Raw genomic sequence first — 17,859 nt, 5'->3', positions numbered from 1 at the left:
TTGTACCTATAATTCTTTTGGAGGTCCTAATATTCATATGTTAGCCATAGAGAGCATAATTGGTTCCATTGACCAGATCACCAATGATGGATGACCATGGTAGCCTGCACGACTAATGATCACTTGCATTGGTCAAAAGGCTTTCCCAGCATGGCCAGTGGGAATGGGTCTCTGGTTTGGAATGATGGGTTGCTTTGGGCCCATAAAGAAAACAATGTTAATGCCAGATTGGCAGAGTCATTCTGAACTAGCCAGTGAAATGAAGACCCTACCAAGGCTGACCAAGACCATGCTGAAAGAACATTAGACGGCAGCATAGATTCTACTGGGCGAAAGTGCCGTCTATACATCAGTGTGCTGAATTTAAAACACAACAAAAAAGCAAATAAAATCTCAATTTAATCTGTTAAATGGCCTAAACTTGCTGCGTTACTGATGAGATCACTGTAGCCTGCCAAATTACCTACGGATTTCATTAGGACGGCAAGCTATTGAAGAAACATCCATTAGTTGATTAATGAAGAAAAACAAAAACTGATTAAGACATAAAAAGTTCCATAGTGTTAAATTGAGTATGAATGGGAGAAAAGAGAAGAAATAAGCTTAATTTATTAGCTATCATGGGTATCTCTTGCAAAAAAAATTCTCACTGTGCTACAATTTTTCTCCCTAAGATCATTAAGGAAAATGGTACAACGGAATCAGCAGATCATTTCTTTGTAACTCTTTCCGGGGAGGGGAGGGACAATACATAAACCTTTTTCTCTAGGTGTATATAGCTTCTTTTTTTTTTAGCAATGTTCTATTTTGGAAGTGAAAATGTTGCCTAAGATCAGTAGAGAGAGAGTGTAAAGACATGCAGACTAGAATATTCACTTTCAATATAGGGCCTTATTTATCAAAATCGGAATTTTTCGGACTATTTAAATAAATATTTAAGGTCCACGATTGGACCTTATTTGTTATTAAAAAAGCACAATTGAATCAGATGGGGGACAAACATGAAAAAAATCGAGCAGAAATCAGAATTCTACGTTTTTTCCTGAGGTATTTTGCCGAATTGCTCGATTTTTTCAGTTTTTTTCCCCGAAAAGCCAGATTTTTTAGGATTTTTGCCAGAAAAATCAGAAATAGTCGGATTTTCTAGCTAATTCCAGTGTAGACTGCAGAAACTTCCAAATAGGATAGGGACCTCTCAATTGACTTTTATACAACCTCAGTAGGTCTGAGATGCTGGATTTTCAGATTCTGACTTTTTCCATCCTCAGAATATAATAAATCTGGAAAAATTTGAGATTTTGTTCGACAAATTTTTTTTTTTTTGCCATTTGGAATTTAGTAAATAACCCCCTTAATCTTAAAATACCAATTCACCATAATATCAGTTCCAAAATCATAAATTGCTATCCCTCTTACCTACGTCACTGCATAGGAATATATTTCATAAATATTATTTGGCCATTTTGGCCAACAGTCACTTAATATGACCCAAAGACATTGCTCTCAATAAAAAACCGCTTTGTAATTTTAAGATACACGTAAATATTTTTTCATTTCAAATGGATTAATAGCCAAGTCTTCTTGTGCTCTTGACTTAAATATGTGTGTCCTGCCCATCCAAATAATGATCTCTGGAGAATAATACCTGCGGGTAATGGATATCATTCTTGCCTGCTTATGTCTACATATACAACTAATACACAAAGCCACAGGAACACCGAGTTCATTTTGATGTGGAATTCTCTTTTTGCAGCCAAAACCATCTCTCTGTTAATTGCTTGAAGCCCTGCTAATTTCTCTTGATGTGGAAGGTATGATTTGAATAGAATAAAGGACAATTAAGTTGTTGATGGCAATTAACGCAGTTTGATGGCTTGATTGCAAGAAAACCAAGAAAATATTGTAATGTAGGACAAGCAAGGGCGCAATCTGGAAACCTATAATTTGGTCTGACATCTACTAATTTACTGTGGATTAAACATTTTCTACTGTGTTAATAGGAAAGTGCAGCATAGATAGAGGACCTGGCTATCAGTAGGTCTGAAAACAAAAAGCAGAGTCTCACGCTACAAAGACTGCAATCCTCCAGATGTTCATCAACAGCAACTCCCTGATGGCCCCTCTAATAGTCTTCTGCTGTCAACGGCATGCTAGGAGTTGTCATTCAGAAATGTCTAAAGGACCACTAGAGACTAAGAAACTCCTACTCTACAAGAATAACCCCAACTGACACTAATTAGGCAGCATAGGTTTGATGTCATAAAAATGGGCCGTGCATAACGACCGAGGGAGCAGAAGGGGCATATGAACCCCAGCAATGGCTTGAAGTTGCATTGCAAGGATATGCAATATGCAATCATCGAGATGTAGCACCGGGGGGGTTCTGGAGGAACGTCATTTCCTTTCTACTATGTACTTTATTTACTGTATATGGCTGAAATGACAATTAAATCCACTTGACTTGACCTGAAATCAACTGGTTCCTCTAGTAGTCTTCTGCTGTCAATGTCATGCTAGGTGTTGTTTAGTGGTGTCTAAAGGACAACTACCTACTCCTATTCTTCAACTACAACCCTAACTGACCCTATTTAGGGAGCACAGAAATAAAAACGGGGTGCACATAACTACGAAGGGAGCAGGGGGTGCATTTGAATCCCAGCTAACCCTGCATGGCTTTAAGTTGCAAGTTTTTAGCATAGGGGTTGAGGTTCAATGTAAAAAAAACTCATTTTATATAGTGGGAAGAACTGGTGAATCTGGACAAGTTTTGCTTCAAGTGTCTAAAAATGGCCAACTTCATTATTTGTGTAATGTAATAATAAATAATAATATATATGAGAGAATCACAGCCAATAAGCCCATTCACATAGGAATTGTTTAACATGACAAAATCATGTGAATCAGTGGCGTTTCCAATGGAAAATCCCTTAACACCAGGTTTATCTCACATGGTGCTAAATTTAATTACAATAAAGCCATAAATACTGGCCATAAGTTCCAATAACCTGTCACTAAAAAAATTCCTGCCTGAGAGATCTTAAATTCATTTTCCACCAACAAGATGGCATCTGGTCATTAGATGGGTACGGAGAGTCCATTTACACATTTATTATGCACTGCACCTAATTCTCTGGGTGAAGCCGACTACAACCAGTACAAGGCCAGCGTAATTATGAATAATTGAAGAAATGCATAGCACTTTATTTAAAGGACAGTATGTGTATGTAAGAGGCGGGGGGAGCAGAAAACATGGCACATTAAGTGCCTTCTCTCCTTCAGCAGTTAGACATGACATCAACTGTGCCTAATGCACTGGGAGGATGTGGTTGAATAGAACTCCCCTCTGCCTAACAACAGAAAGGCAGACAACATGGGAAATGACTGGGGATGTATTGGTGATGTGATTAACAGTGATGGATTCATTATCATGCAGATAGAAGGTAAACATGGAAAGTGCCTTACAATACATTACATGGGCACATTTACTTCGGACAGTGGGTGCCATTAGTCCCCCATGTTGGACTTTTATCGAAAAGCAGTGCATTGTCATCCATTGTTCATTTTCAGCACGATCACCTTGCAAAGTCTTCCACAGATTTAGGGGCAGATTTATCAAGGGTCGAAATTGAAAATTCGCATTTTCTAGTTTTTTTTTATGGTCAAAACTGTCAAATTCGACTAGGGAGTTTTTCAAATTCAATCCAAGTGTTTGTTTTTTTTAAATTTGAATCCGATTTCCGAGATTTATCATACGTTGGGCCTTTAAGAACTCAAATCTGATTATTCGCCACCTAAAACCTGCCGAATTGCACCTAAAACCTGCCGAATTGCGGTTTAAGTCAATGGGAGAGGTCCAGGGATCAGTTTGGAGATGTTTGCAGCCTTCCTGACATTCAAGTTTTTAAAATTTGAATCGAATTCAATTCGAATTCGGTTTGAGTTTTCAGGTCGATTACATCCATCTGAGTATAAAAAGTACGATTGTGTAATAAATTTCAATTGGTCATATTTATGGAAGTTTTTAAAAATTCACATGAATTTGACCATTGATAAATGTGCCTGGACGTTATATATGTCTTATTATCCATGCACATGGAATTCTACATACCATCCCAAAAAGCAGGGGAAGAATAATATATATAGATTATTTCTTTTAAGGGTTTTGTCTTAAAGGAGAAGGAAACCTAGGCGCAAAAACCTCCCCACCTCCCGTGTGTTGCCCACCCGTCCCGCTGGGCAAATGCCCCTAACTTGTTACTTACCCTTCTGCGCAGGTCCAGTCTACGGAGTTCACCGACGCCATCTTCTTCCAAGTGATCTTCTTCCTGCTTTGACTGGCGCATGCGCAGTAGGAGCATTTCGCCGGTACGATCTACTGCGCAAGCGGCAAAAGTCACGAAGTCGGAAAATCGGAAAACGTTGTGACTTTTGGCGCATGCGCAGTAGATCCGTACCGGCGAAATGCTTCTACTGCGCATGCGCCAAAACGTTGTTCAAAGCAGGAAGAAGATCGCGTGGAAGAAGATGGTGTCTGTGAACTCCGTGGACTGGACCTGCGCAGAAGGGTAAGTAACAAGTTAGGGGCATTTGCCCAGCGGGAAGGGTAGGCCAGGGGGGAGGAGGGAGGATGGGCAACACACGGGAGGGTTTTTGCGCCGACTAGGTTTCCTTCTACTTTAGGCAAATGCATTTATACAGATATTGGACGTTATCCAGAATGCTTTGGACCTAAGCTTTTCCAGATAACTCGTCTTTACGTAATTTGTATCTCCATCAGTAATGGGCGAATCTGTGCAGCAAATTTGCAGCGAAATTCATGAAACGCATTGAAGTCAATGGGCGTCAAAAAATGTTGACGCATCAATTTTTATTCACATGACTATTAAGTCCAAATGCATTAAAGTCAATGAGCTTCCGAATAATTTAGGCAATTTTTATACACACTGCAATTTTGACACGCGCCAAATATTTTTTGACGCAGTGGATTTTTCATCGGCAAATTGTCAACACAGTTTCGCGAATTAATTTGCATGCGGTGAAGCGCGGAAATTTGCTGTGAATTCATGTCTGGCGAATTTATTTGCCCATCACTAATCTCCATACCTTTATTCTACTAGAAAATCAATGAAACATTAGGATTGTTTAGCCTCCAATAAGGATTAAAGGGTTGCTCACCTTTAATTTAACTGTTAGTATGATGTATATAGGGTGATATTCTGAGACAATTTGCATTTGGTTTTCATTTTTTATTATCTGTGGTTTTTGACTTATTTAGATTTTTATTCAGCAGCTCTCCAATTGGCAGTTTCAGCAATCTGGTTGCTAGGGTCCAAAATGACCCTAGCAACTATGCACTGATTTGAATAAGAGACTGGAATATGAGGCCTAAATAGAAAGATGAGTAATAAAAAGAAGCAATAACAATAAATGTGTAGCCTTACAGAGCATTTGTTTTTTAGAAGGGGTCAGTGACCCCCATTTGAAAGCTGGAAAACGTAAGAAGAAGAAGGCAAATAATTAAAAACAATTATAAAAAATAAATAATGAAGACCAATTGATAAGTTGTTTAGAATTAGCCATTCTGTATCATACTTAAGGTGAACCACTCTTTAATTATAGCTCAGCTAGGATAAAGCACAAGGTAGGTTATATTATTAAAAGGAAAAGGTTTTTAAAAAATTAACATTATTTGATTATAATGGAGTCTGTGGGAGATGGGCTTTCCATAATTCGTGGATCCTGTTTCTGAATATATAATCTATATCGGTAAATATGGTTATACAAAATATTCCAATTCCCAATTTATAGCTTCCATCCAACAGAACAATGTATTTATCTAATCCTATAGCCACTTAATTTCTTGCGATTAGATTGCTGTTGCAATTGCAGAAGGGTTAGTTCTACAACACAATGATGCAAATTGCATTGGTTAAGAGAGTCTATGGGGCAGATTTACATATGGTCGAATATCGAGGGTTAATTAACCCTCGATATTCGACTGCCGAATGTAAATCCTTCGGCTTTGAATATCGAAGTCGAAGGATTTACCGCAAATAGTTCGATCAAACGAAAAATCGTTCGGATTTTAATCCATCGATCGAAAGATTTTTATTAGACTAAAAAATTGTTAGAAAGCCTATGGGGACCTTCTCCATAGGCTAACATTGCACCTCGGTAGGTTTTAGGTGGCGAAGTAGGGGGTCGAAGTTTTTTTTAAAGAGACAGTAATTCGACTATCGAATGGTTGAATATTCGAACGATTTTTAGTTCGAATCTTTCGATTCGAAGTAGTAGTCGAAGGTCGAAGTAGCCAATTTCGATGGTCGAAGTAACCAAAAAAAACATTCAGAATTCAACGTTTTCTTTTATTTTATTCCTTCACTCGAACTAAGTGAATGTGCCCCAAAATGTGCACTTGTATGCATGTTAGCTTCAGTAAGAACCAACTGATTGTGCCGGGAGGAGACCAAATGATGAGTTGGGTCAGTCTGTGCATTATTATAAAATTCTTTTTTTTAAACCCAGCAACAGAGGTCGGACTCAGTATACAGAGGGGGGTTTTTAAGCACGAGATGAGCCGATACATATTCACCTCCGGCAGCTTATCAGAAAAACAAATCAGTTCTGGATCATTCAAATGAAATTAAATGAATAACAATGTGCTCTCTGTGATGAGCTTGAGCTTTTATTATACTAAAGAAGATGACACTGTGCCTTTAACTACAGTAGCAGGTGTGGGACCCGTTATGCACAGTGCTCGGGACCTGGGGTTTTCCCGGATAACAGATCTTTCCGTACGTATATACCTTAAAGGGATACTGTCATGGGAAAAAACTTTTTTCAAAATGAATCAATTAATAGTGCTGCTCCAGCAGAATTCTGCACTGAAATCCATTTCTCAAAAGAGCAAACAGATTTTTTTTTTAATTCAATTTTGAAATCTGACATGGGACTAGACATATTGTCAATTTCCCAGCTGCCCCAAGTCATGTGACTTGTGATCTGATAAACTTCAATCACTCTTTACTGCTGTACTGCAAGTTGGAGTGATATCAACCCCTCCCTTTTTCCCCCCAGCAGCCAAACAAAAGAACAATGGGAAGGTAACCAGATAGCAGCTCCCTAACACAAGATAACAGCTGCCTGGTAGATCCAAGAAGGACACTCAATAGTAAAAACCCATGTCTCACTGAGACACATTTAGTTACATTGAGAAGGAAAAACAGCAGCCTGCCAGAAAGCATTTCTCACCTAAAGTGCAGGCACAAGTCACATGACTTGGGGCAGCTGGGAAATTGACAAAATGTCTAGCCCCATGTCAGATTTCAAAATTGAATATAAAAAAATCTGTTTTCTCTTTTGAGAAATGGATTTCAGTGCAGAATTCTGCTGGAGTAGCACTATTAACTTATTCGTTTTGAAAAAAACATGTTTTCCGATAACAGGATCCCTTTAAGTCTTGTAGAAAATCCTGTATTAAAGTATTAAATAAACCCAATAGGCTGGTTCTTCTTCCAATAAGGATTAATCATATCTTAGTTGGATCAAGTACAAGTTACTGTTTTATTTTTACAGAGAAAAAGGTAATCATTTTAAAAAATTTGGATTATTTGGATAAAATGGAGTCCATGGGAGATGGCCTTTCCGTAATTTGGAGCTTCTGGATAATGGGTTTCTGAATTGTCAGAGAGGAGGCACAATTCTTTTGTTTCTTCATGCACATTGGACGATTCAGCTCTTTTTGTTACCGTATTAGAAAAGATTGTCGTGGGAGAGATCGCAATTATAACGGGTATGGCCACTATTATTATACATTATTATATAGGAGGAGGCAGGCTGCACAAACGCTTTGGTTCATCAGCACTGGTGACCAATCACCATTATTAGAAGGCGTTTAATTCTTTTTCAACAACATTAAGATGTTCAACTGTTAGCTGTCGGAGGTCACTAATGCGGAGTAAAGGGTCTGTTGAATATAGTCATACACATTAAAGAAGGCAAGCTGCATAGCAACTTGTCATCTGACTCACAAATGTTCAATTGGTTACAAAGGATTCTTTAAGTGAGTGGGGCTTTTAAGTCCACAGCTCTTAAGGTGGACATAGATGCACAGATAATATCGTATGAAACAAATTTTTGTAAGATATTCGGTGCATGAATGGTGGGAGATGAGCCGACTGATATTGGCAGAAGACTTGGATATCAGTCGGCTCGTCAGAAAATTTTGATTGGGTGCTTTCGAAGGCACCCAAACATCGGTGTAATTCTATTGTTTCTATCTGTACATCTGATGATTCAGCTCTACATGTGTGTATTGAAACGAACATTCTTTCTTGGAAACATCGTTTCCAAGAAAGATTGTACTTGTTACGTCTATGGCCACCTTATGTCTATGTCCAGAATACCTGTTGTAATGCTTGAAAGGATTGTTTTGCTTCCAAAGAGAGGAAGTGAAGACAGGCACATGAGCACCAAGAAATAGCATCCCCCCATCAAGCAAACATTTTACACTTTGACATTACATCAAAGTCTGACTTTAGGCACGAGCAGCCCATTTTTATTTCAGTATGCCTTTATGTTATTGCACTACACGTGGCCAAACAAGCTGTAAGGAGGAGGAAGAGATATTGCCTACAAAGCACAAGAAACCGCAAGATCAGTTCTCTCGAGGGTGGAACAGGCCTCCACATCTAGCCACAATAATATACGGCATGGAGAAACCTTGTGGGGCTTTCACAGTGGCCTACAGGAAGCTGATGAGCTGAGATACAACAGAAGCTGAGCAGGCACTTTATTAATTAATACCTAGAAGATAAATATGCTAATCTGGAATGAGGCTTCAGGAAACAAATAGAACTTAATATTCTTAGCCCAAAGAAAAAACATGAAACGTTTAGGCCCCATAAGCCCAGGAAAAGCAACGTACAGCACTTACAGTGTTAATGCTGGTGCCTGTAGATCATTAGCTCCCAACAGATCTCATTATCCAGACAAACGTGTCAGCATTTTGTAATTTATTTCTGATTAAACATAAAACTGTTTCCACAAATTGGAAAAAAAAAAAAAAAAAGACAAAACACAAATATTTGAGCATTAAATGGTCATTTTTAAGGCCACCTGCAACTTCTTACATTAGCCCTGGCATGTGGAACATGTTCCTTTCTCAACGCTGGCATAGAATTAAAGCAGACTAGAAGGAGAAGGTCTCTTTTAGATGGCAACAAACAGCCTAAATCTTCCTTATGGTCCTTCTAGTAAAACAAAATGAGCAGGCCACTAAGCTCTCTCCTCCAATAGGCAGTTTCTTTATACTATGACAGCCTGCAATCTGGGGCCAAAACCAGAAAATACAATAGGTCCTTAAAATACAGGAGAAGTAGGGCTTGGCTGGTAGAACCTAGAAGGTGGGGGACTGTATCTAAAGCAGCATAGGACTGTTACAGATGGCTAATGGTACAGTGACCATATACCATGGATAGTATTAAAATAATCCAGGTCTATTACCAGCTAAAACCTGGTCATGATCCAAACTGAAGTTAAAAACAAGACATTTGGCAGTCTGCTCACCTGAAACATCTAAGAAGGCTAAGATCTATGGGTGGGTACACCAAGTCCATCATAAAATATTATAAAATACAAGTGCCAACAAGTAATAAATTCATGCCACTCCATCAGTGCCATTATAATGATTTGCATTCTTTTTGTGACAGACAACTCCACTCATCAATGTGGACAATCTCAGAAGGTACCAATGCTAATGGATGTGTTTGTAATGCCAAACCTTTGCATGTGACATACAGTACTGTACTCATGCAGTGGCTCACAAAAGAGGGTCATGACACGTCCGTAGAGAGGACGGGGAGCCATCAGAAATCAACATTGCCATTTTGAACAGTGTGGTATAGCTCAAATTGTCTCTTGCCAAACTGCCAACAGTTTGTGTGAAGGAACATGTATCATGTCAATCAGATAATTAGATGGTGGAGTCAAAATGACTCAAGACTGGTTAATATCTTAGTAAAACATAAAACTGCCCTTACTCCCATGATACACAATCTCAACCGCTCATACACAGAAGTATCAAGCCAATGACTGCCGTGTTTATTAAGTAAATAGGAAAATTTAATAGATAACTCATAATAGGCAGTTGGTGCACGGTGGGACAATTGGAAGAAGATGACATGTTAAAGTGTAGTATAAAGTGATACTACTCTTTGTTCCCAATACTGGGTGGATCCTGAACTCCTTTGAGCTGATAATCCTTTGGTATTTCACTTCCAGAAGGCAAGTGCGTCAAAGATCTCCTAGGACACTTAGGGGCAAATTCATCAAGGGTCGAATATCGAGGGTTAATTAACCCTCGATATTCGACTGGGAATGAAAATCCTTCGACTTCGAAAATCGAATTGAAAGGATTTTGCGCAAATACTGCGATCGAACGATCGAAGGAATAATCGTTCGATCGAATTGAAAGGATTTAGCACAAATACTGCAATCCAACGATCGAAGGATTATTCTTTGACCAAAAAAACTTAGCCAAACCTATGGGGACCTTCCCCATAGGCTAACATTGGGTTCGGTAGCTTTTAGGTGGCGAACTAGGGGGTCAAAGTTTTTTCTTAAAGAGACAGTACTTCGACTATCGAATGGTCAAATAGTCAAACAATTTTTAGTTCGAATCCTTTGATTCGAAGTCGAAGGTCGAAGTAGCCCATTCGATGGTCGAAGAACCCAAAAAAAACACTTCGAAATTCGAAGTTAATGAATTGGCCCCATAAAGTCCAAGTAATTGGTATTTCTTTTTTTGCAAAGCATATTCAATTGAATTCTTATCAGTCTGCGCTCCAGGGAAGAAAATATAGTCATGAGTGCTTACCCAGTATTTCATGTTTTAGCCACACATTGTTTGAAGCTGAATAGACTCTACCCTTTAATTTTCACTCAATTACAGAAGAAGAAATGATTTCACATTTTCTACATAAGCTGGAATGGAAATGACTCAGAACTGTCAGCAATATCTCGCGGAGAAAAGATTAGCTTTGCAGCGATTAGAAAATAGGTGTCGGCTTTGACACTTGCATTCCATCCCAAATCAGAGCATTTTGGAAGGAGAATGTTAAGGGAAGACAGGCATGGGCATTGGAAGGCTCGGCTGTCATGCTCGGTACAGTCTCTTCCTTGCTTTGTATTCAGAAGCCGCGCCGCGAATGTCAAAGGTTCTCTATTTAAACTCACTGACAAGGAAAAGCAAAAGACTTAGAGAACATGTTATTAGCAACTATGAACTTGTCTTTGGTAACAGGTCAGCTTGACGGTTCAACAAAACAAAAAAGTGGCTTCCATTGTAAATGAAAAATATGTAAATCTAAAACAAATATGGTGACAAATTTAATCATCTTGACTACAAAATTGTGTAATTGAACGGTTTTCTCTCAGAATGACAACTTCAGAAATCTTCATGGTATTATCTTCTATTTGCACAGTAATTATAAGCTCTTTATTTGTCAAGAAATGGAACAGTTCCGAATACCTTCCGCTCATTCCACAATGCCCTTTATAAGCAGACGATTTGAATGACAACATAGCAACATGAAATATCGAGGTTTATAGCCTCAAGGGCTGGATGGGGGGGGGTTAGGGTGGTAAAGCCAACTGTGACTTAATGTAAGTATACCTGAGAGAGTAAAGGTGGCCAGACACACAGATCCTATCGTACGAATCGAGGATTCATACGATTTTCGGATCGTGTGTGGAGAGTGCCGACATCTTTCGTCCGGCGGAGATCGGTCGTTTGGTCGATCGGTCAGGTTTGATTTTGACCCGACCGATCCCGCCGGAGCCCATGGCACATCGTAATCTGATCATTCGGCCATACGGCCGAACAATCAGATTACCCCCGATATAGCCATGTTTGTTAATGGCATATCGGGGAAAGATCCATTAGTTTGGCGATGTGGCCAAACGAGCGGATCTTTGCATCTATGGCCACCTTTACAGTAACAACAAAAAATTCAAGTGTTTTAAAGGAATGACAATATAATGTATTGTTTCCCTGTACTAGTACAACAATTTGCATCAGAAACACTACTATAGCTGCTGTGTAGCCATGGGGGCAGCCATTCAAGCACAGGATACACAGTAGATAACAGGTAAGTACTACTATAGTTTATATAAACAAGCTGCTGTGTAGCCATGGGGGCAGCCATTCAAGCACAGGATACACAGTAGATAACAGATAAGTACTACTATAGTTTATATAAACAAGCTGCTGTGTAGCCATGGGAGCAGCCTTTCAAGCACAGGATACACAGTAGATAACAGATAAGCTTTGTTGTATACAATGGGATTCTTCAGAACTTATCTGTTATCTGCTGTGTATCCTGTGCTTGAAAGGCTGCCCCCATGGCTACACAGCAGCTTGTTTATATAAACTATAGTAGTACTTATCTGTTATCTACTGTGTATCCTGTGCTTGAATGGCTGCCCCCATGGCTACACAGCAGCTTGATTATATAACTATAGTAGTACTTATCTGTTATCTACTGTGTATCCTGTGCTTGAATGGCTGCCCCCATGGCTACACAGCAACTTGATTATATAACTATAGTAGTACTTATCTGTTATCTACTGTGTATCCTGTGCTTGAATGGCTGCCCCCATGGCTACACAGCAGCTTGATTATATAACTATAGTAGTACTTATCTGTTATCTACTGTGTATCCTGTGCTTGAATGGCTGCCCCCATGGCTACACAGCAACTTGATTATATAACTATAGTAGTACTTATCTGTTATCTACTGTGTATCCTGTGCTTGAATGGCTGCCTGTGCCTGGCCTCCCCAATTTTGGGTGACTATTGAAAACGCATCGCCGCGTGTGCATTAGCGCAGGCGATTTTGCGCTGTAGCCTATGGGGAAAAGACGATGAGGCAGTTCGGGGAGATAGACGCGCAAAAGACGTGGCGATAAGTCGCCAGGTGACAAAATCTCCCTGAATCTCCTCGTCTGGCCTTACCCTAAGGGCAGGTTAAAAAAAATCCTGTCGGATTAAGGGCTGCAACAGTTTGTTGATGTGGTCCTTGCACCGACTGCCTGCATACCCCTGTATTTAATCAACCACTCAAGGTGGGCATACCTGTGCAAGATCCACTCCTTTGGCGACCCCTCCAAACAAGCAAATATGCACATGTATAGCCACCTTATGAGTCCAGCCAACAGTCTGGGAATATTTGTCTTTCGGCCTTCCAAGGGTTTGGAAGTTTTGTCTCACCATTCAGGGACAAGCAAAACAGACCCTACATTAGTTTTTCGTTTGCTAGGGAATATAGGTTTCCTTTACAACTGTGGCACATTATAATGTTGAATCCTGAAGGTTAATATTTCACCATCTCAGAATCTCAGGAACTCCTTTTAGATGTGACCGACTGTGATTCTCGTCCCTTGTCCCAAGCAGCTTCTATATTACATGTACGTGGATGAGAAATCCATGTATTTGCCTCTAGACAGAGAATTCCTTGCTAAATTAGGCTCCTTTCTTTCTCTATTTCCCTGAGATTGTGTGGTGGCAGCCTCCCATTAGAGCAGGCGTTTGGCACACTCTGTATCCCCCTGATCCAAACCGAGGGAGGTTGAGATTTTTTGGCAAATTTGCCAGCAGCTGTGTCTTGTTTCCTGGAAACTCCGCTTCAGACTGTATCCCATCTGGAGAGACAAATCATGTGATTGACTGCCCGCAACTGAGATTATATCAGTGTAACTACTTGAGGATCTTGGCAAGGCTTTCTTCAGCTCCAGCCATCAAACTCCGCCGCATCGTGTTCTTCCCACCGCCATGGCTGCACATCACTTTCCTGCTAGGTATTTAGCAGAACAACTTGTATTGCATTAAGCATGGAAATGAAACGCTTCACATGTGGTTACAGATATCTGGCTTGTACATTTCTGTACCTCAAATATCTTTATTGAGGCACCGAGAAGGGAGAGCAGGGCCACTACCGGAGCTGGAGTTAAAGAATTCTCAGTAACTTTCTAATAAACATTCATTAACAAACTGCAAATGATTTTAAAGTTATTTATAAATGAAAATGCAACCGAAAGCAGCTTGTCTGTCCTTCGCTATTGTCTTCTTGGTTTGACTACAGACTATGTATCAGAAACCAACTCTCCTCCAGCCAAGACTACAATTCCCACAATGCCTTGCACAATTCTTTGCAGGTGTGTTAATCACAGAACATGCAAGGCACTGTGGGAAAGAGAGTCTTGGCTGCAAGAGAGAGCAGACTACGGATACGATGGGGGGAGTAGGGGAAATGTGAATGTTAATTTTTAAAGAATGTGTATAGGAAAATTTCTTACTATTACATTTATTTTATGTAAAAAAAAAACAACAACAGTTTTTGGGATGTTGATGGGATTCTGAGAATTGTGATTCAGCTGGGTTGGTGGGAAGCACCTTGGAAATCCCCATTATAAATACAAAATATAAAGATTAAAAATATATGTATTATGACAAGGTCAATTTTTAGGTCTTGCACATTTTACATTATATAAGTTTCATAGGTATTGAAGAGATCAGTCATGTTGCACACAAAGGAAGCCGTAAGCAAAGAGAAATAATGTGCGGAGACACGTCTCAGTCATAACAAAGGGTAATAAAAAGTGTAATCCCCGCTTGTTTGGAATAATATTAAATTGTAGCTGTGTTGGTTTGAGAATAGAAATAATAATAGAAATAATGTGGCGGCGCTCCCCAAAGGATCATAAATGAAAATAAAAGTCAAAATGATGGGTGAAACGCTGGAGAGGAAACTGACACTGAATATCTGCCGGCAAGGGAAACGTGATGCTAGAACTGGCACATTTACATAGGGAAATAGCACAATATCATAGGTTCATACAAGTATAGGGGGCAGCTGGAGATAAGGGGAATCCACAATCCTGTGCAGTACATTAGAAGGACCTGTTGGATTAGATGTTCTTAACCTGAGAATGGAAGGCTTAGAATTATAGTTACACATAAATGCTGGTCCCCCCCGGAACCTGCCTAGCGGGTTCAGGACAACCAACTAGCCCTAGAGGTGGGTTGAGGATCATATTTTCTGCCAATCCAGCTGCTCCCTGACTTCTCTGCAGGGTCCCGAGCCCTCTAATGATAGAATGGCAGTTGTTTATTATACTCACCCTGCCTCTCTGATCACATCAGACAAAGTGTGGGCATATCAACTTTTATGGAAGGCTGGGTCCGGCTCGGATTGAAAAATGTTCAGACGCTAGTCTGTGTTTTTTTTAAGTTGTATGATTATGTATGGTGGCCCAACGATCCCAACTAATACAAGTCATTGACATTGGGTCCTCAGTAGTGATTTGTGTGTTGGCCCAAAACAGGTTGGCCAGACCAATTGCATATTGAGTTTGCTGCTACCTGGCTGCTCCCACAACCTCTCTGACAATCCCTACAAGTGATGGGACAGCACTTGTTTGTATACTTGCCCTTGCCATGACACCTCCAGGGGCCGGGTGGGCATGGGTATATAGATCAACACGTGGCCAAGTTGGGTGGCATTACTGTGGGTTATACTGAATATTGATCAATATAAATCGAGCAGCACATCAATAGTCCTCAATTCTTAGTATTATGATGGCCATAAATGGGCAGATTAAAGCTGCCGATATTGGTCTTTTAAACTGATTCGGCATCTTATCTGCCCTTGTGTGGGGGCTTCCGACGGGTCCCCCCGATTTATATCAGGACAAAAAAAATTGGGCAGATGTCCATCGGACAAGTTTGATTTTTTCTTTGATCCAGGACAGCATCGACAAGTTGATTCGGTCCTGCGATTGGCCGGTGCCCATTCGCATCATTGTAATCCGATTGTTCAGCCCCAGGGTCGAACGATCGAATTAACCAGATATCGCCCTGCCGTTAGTGTGGCATATCGGGTCGTTTGGAAAGCTCGCCAAACGAGCGGATTTAATAGGGTATGGCAAGCAACAGTGAGAGTGCTATCAGCAGGCCATACTCTGTACTGAGACAATTCTAAGTGTTCCTGTAAGAAAAGTTACTTGGCAATACTTACATATTACATTGGGATACACTGATAGATATAATGGCACCTGCAGCAGCTCTGAACATCAACGCAGTAAAGAATAACAGCTTTCCCACCGAGTCGTTTACCCCTGACCTGATGGAAAGGTTATTCTCAAATATCACTGTATAATACAGAGTACAGGTTTGTAAATGTCATAGTGAGGCTTCTTCATTTATTAATGCAACTTTTGCATAAACATTCCCACTTAAATGAATGAAAGAACAAGAGGTTGTGCCAATATTTCTACTTGCAGCATTATCTTCCTTTATGTGTCTTAAACACACAGTTTGCTGCAGGGCTTGGGGAAAAAACAAGGAAATTGATATTGTACCCGGGAGGTTCCTTACAGGGAACGTCTATTTATTAGCAGCATTTCATTCCCATTTACTTGCCCTTAAATGTTTACTAAATACATGCAATACGATGTATGTTGGAAATCCATGACACTGGGTGATGATAGCTTGCTTCATGCTGTGGTGTCATTAACTTTATACTAGAGTGCCATCTACTGGTGATCAGCAGAGAAATGCTAATGGCTGTGTATTCCAGCCAAGAAAGCAAAATGGCAGCTCACACAATATGATTGTGCGCAATAGATAACATCTGTTATGCTTTTACTAAACTCTGAAGCTCGGCTATTTGCTCTGTATGTTTCAGAATCATCTCCTTTCTGACCAGATCAGACATATTCATAGTAAAGGCAGTTTAATTGGATATGGATAAAAGTGGTCTGTGCCAATGGGATAGGGACATTAGACTGTGAGCTCCACTGGGGCAGGGACTCATGTGAATGATGTATACGTTTTGCGGAAACATGTCAGTGCTACACATTATATATATATATAATTTTTTCCTGGAGTGCCCGCACCTCTGACAGTAGTTGATTGGAGGTGCTTGATCAATGTTTGTGATATAGGTGATAGAGGATCCGTACTCTCATTTTCAAAGTATAACAACTTTTATTTATCACATTACAATCCGACGTTTCGGTCCCTCCATATCCTTGAGAAAGGTTCCCAGGAGGGACCGAAACGTCGGATTGTAATGTGATAAATAAAAGTTGTTATACTCTGAAAATGAGAGTGCGGATCCTCTATCACCTATATATATATATATATATATATATATATATATATATATATATATATATATATATATATATATATATATATATATATATATATAGGTGATAGAGGATCCGCACTCTCATTTTCAGAGTATAACAACTTTTACGTCTCTCCACTTTATACCTATTTATTTGATAAGAAAGTATCTGGGTTAATTGCACATTGTCCAATAAAGAATGGCATGGCTTTTAGTATTTCTAGGTTTCATTTATATAATTTCGGTGATCAGGGTTTTTTTTAATCTATATATATATATATATATATATATATATATATATATATATATATATATATATATATATATATATATATATATATATATATATATATATATATATATATATAGATTAAAAAAAAACCCTGATCTATATATATATATATATATATATATATATATATATATATATATATATATATATATATATATAGATTAAAAAAACCCTGATCACCGAAATTATATAAATGAAACCTAGAAATACTAAAAGCCATGCCATTCTTTATTGGACAATGTGCAATTAACCCAGATACTTTCTTATCAAATAAATAGGTATAAAGTGGAGAGACGTAACACCTGTGGAACATAATCACTTAACTGGTGGAGAAGTGTCTAATTGTGCTTGTGTAGCCTGTCTGTCAGTTAATTG

The 17,859-nt window shown here is 39.3% G+C and overlaps 1 protein-coding gene across 9 annotated transcripts in view; it reads right to left on the bottom strand.

Moving 5' to 3' along the window:
• The window catches only part of pard3.S (par-3 family cell polarity regulator S homeolog), a 396,021-nt gene that overhangs the window by 121,278 nt on the left and 256,884 nt on the right, over positions 1-17,859 (bottom strand).

This window comes from Xenopus laevis, chromosome 6S (genome assembly GCF_017654675.1).
Source record: "Xenopus laevis strain J_2021 chromosome 6S, Xenopus_laevis_v10.1, whole genome shotgun sequence".
Lineage (NCBI taxonomy): Eukaryota > Metazoa > Chordata > Amphibia > Anura > Pipidae > Xenopus > Xenopus laevis.
The sequence above is the reverse complement of the archived record's forward strand: the minus strand, read 5'-3'. Positions and strand labels throughout refer to the sequence as shown.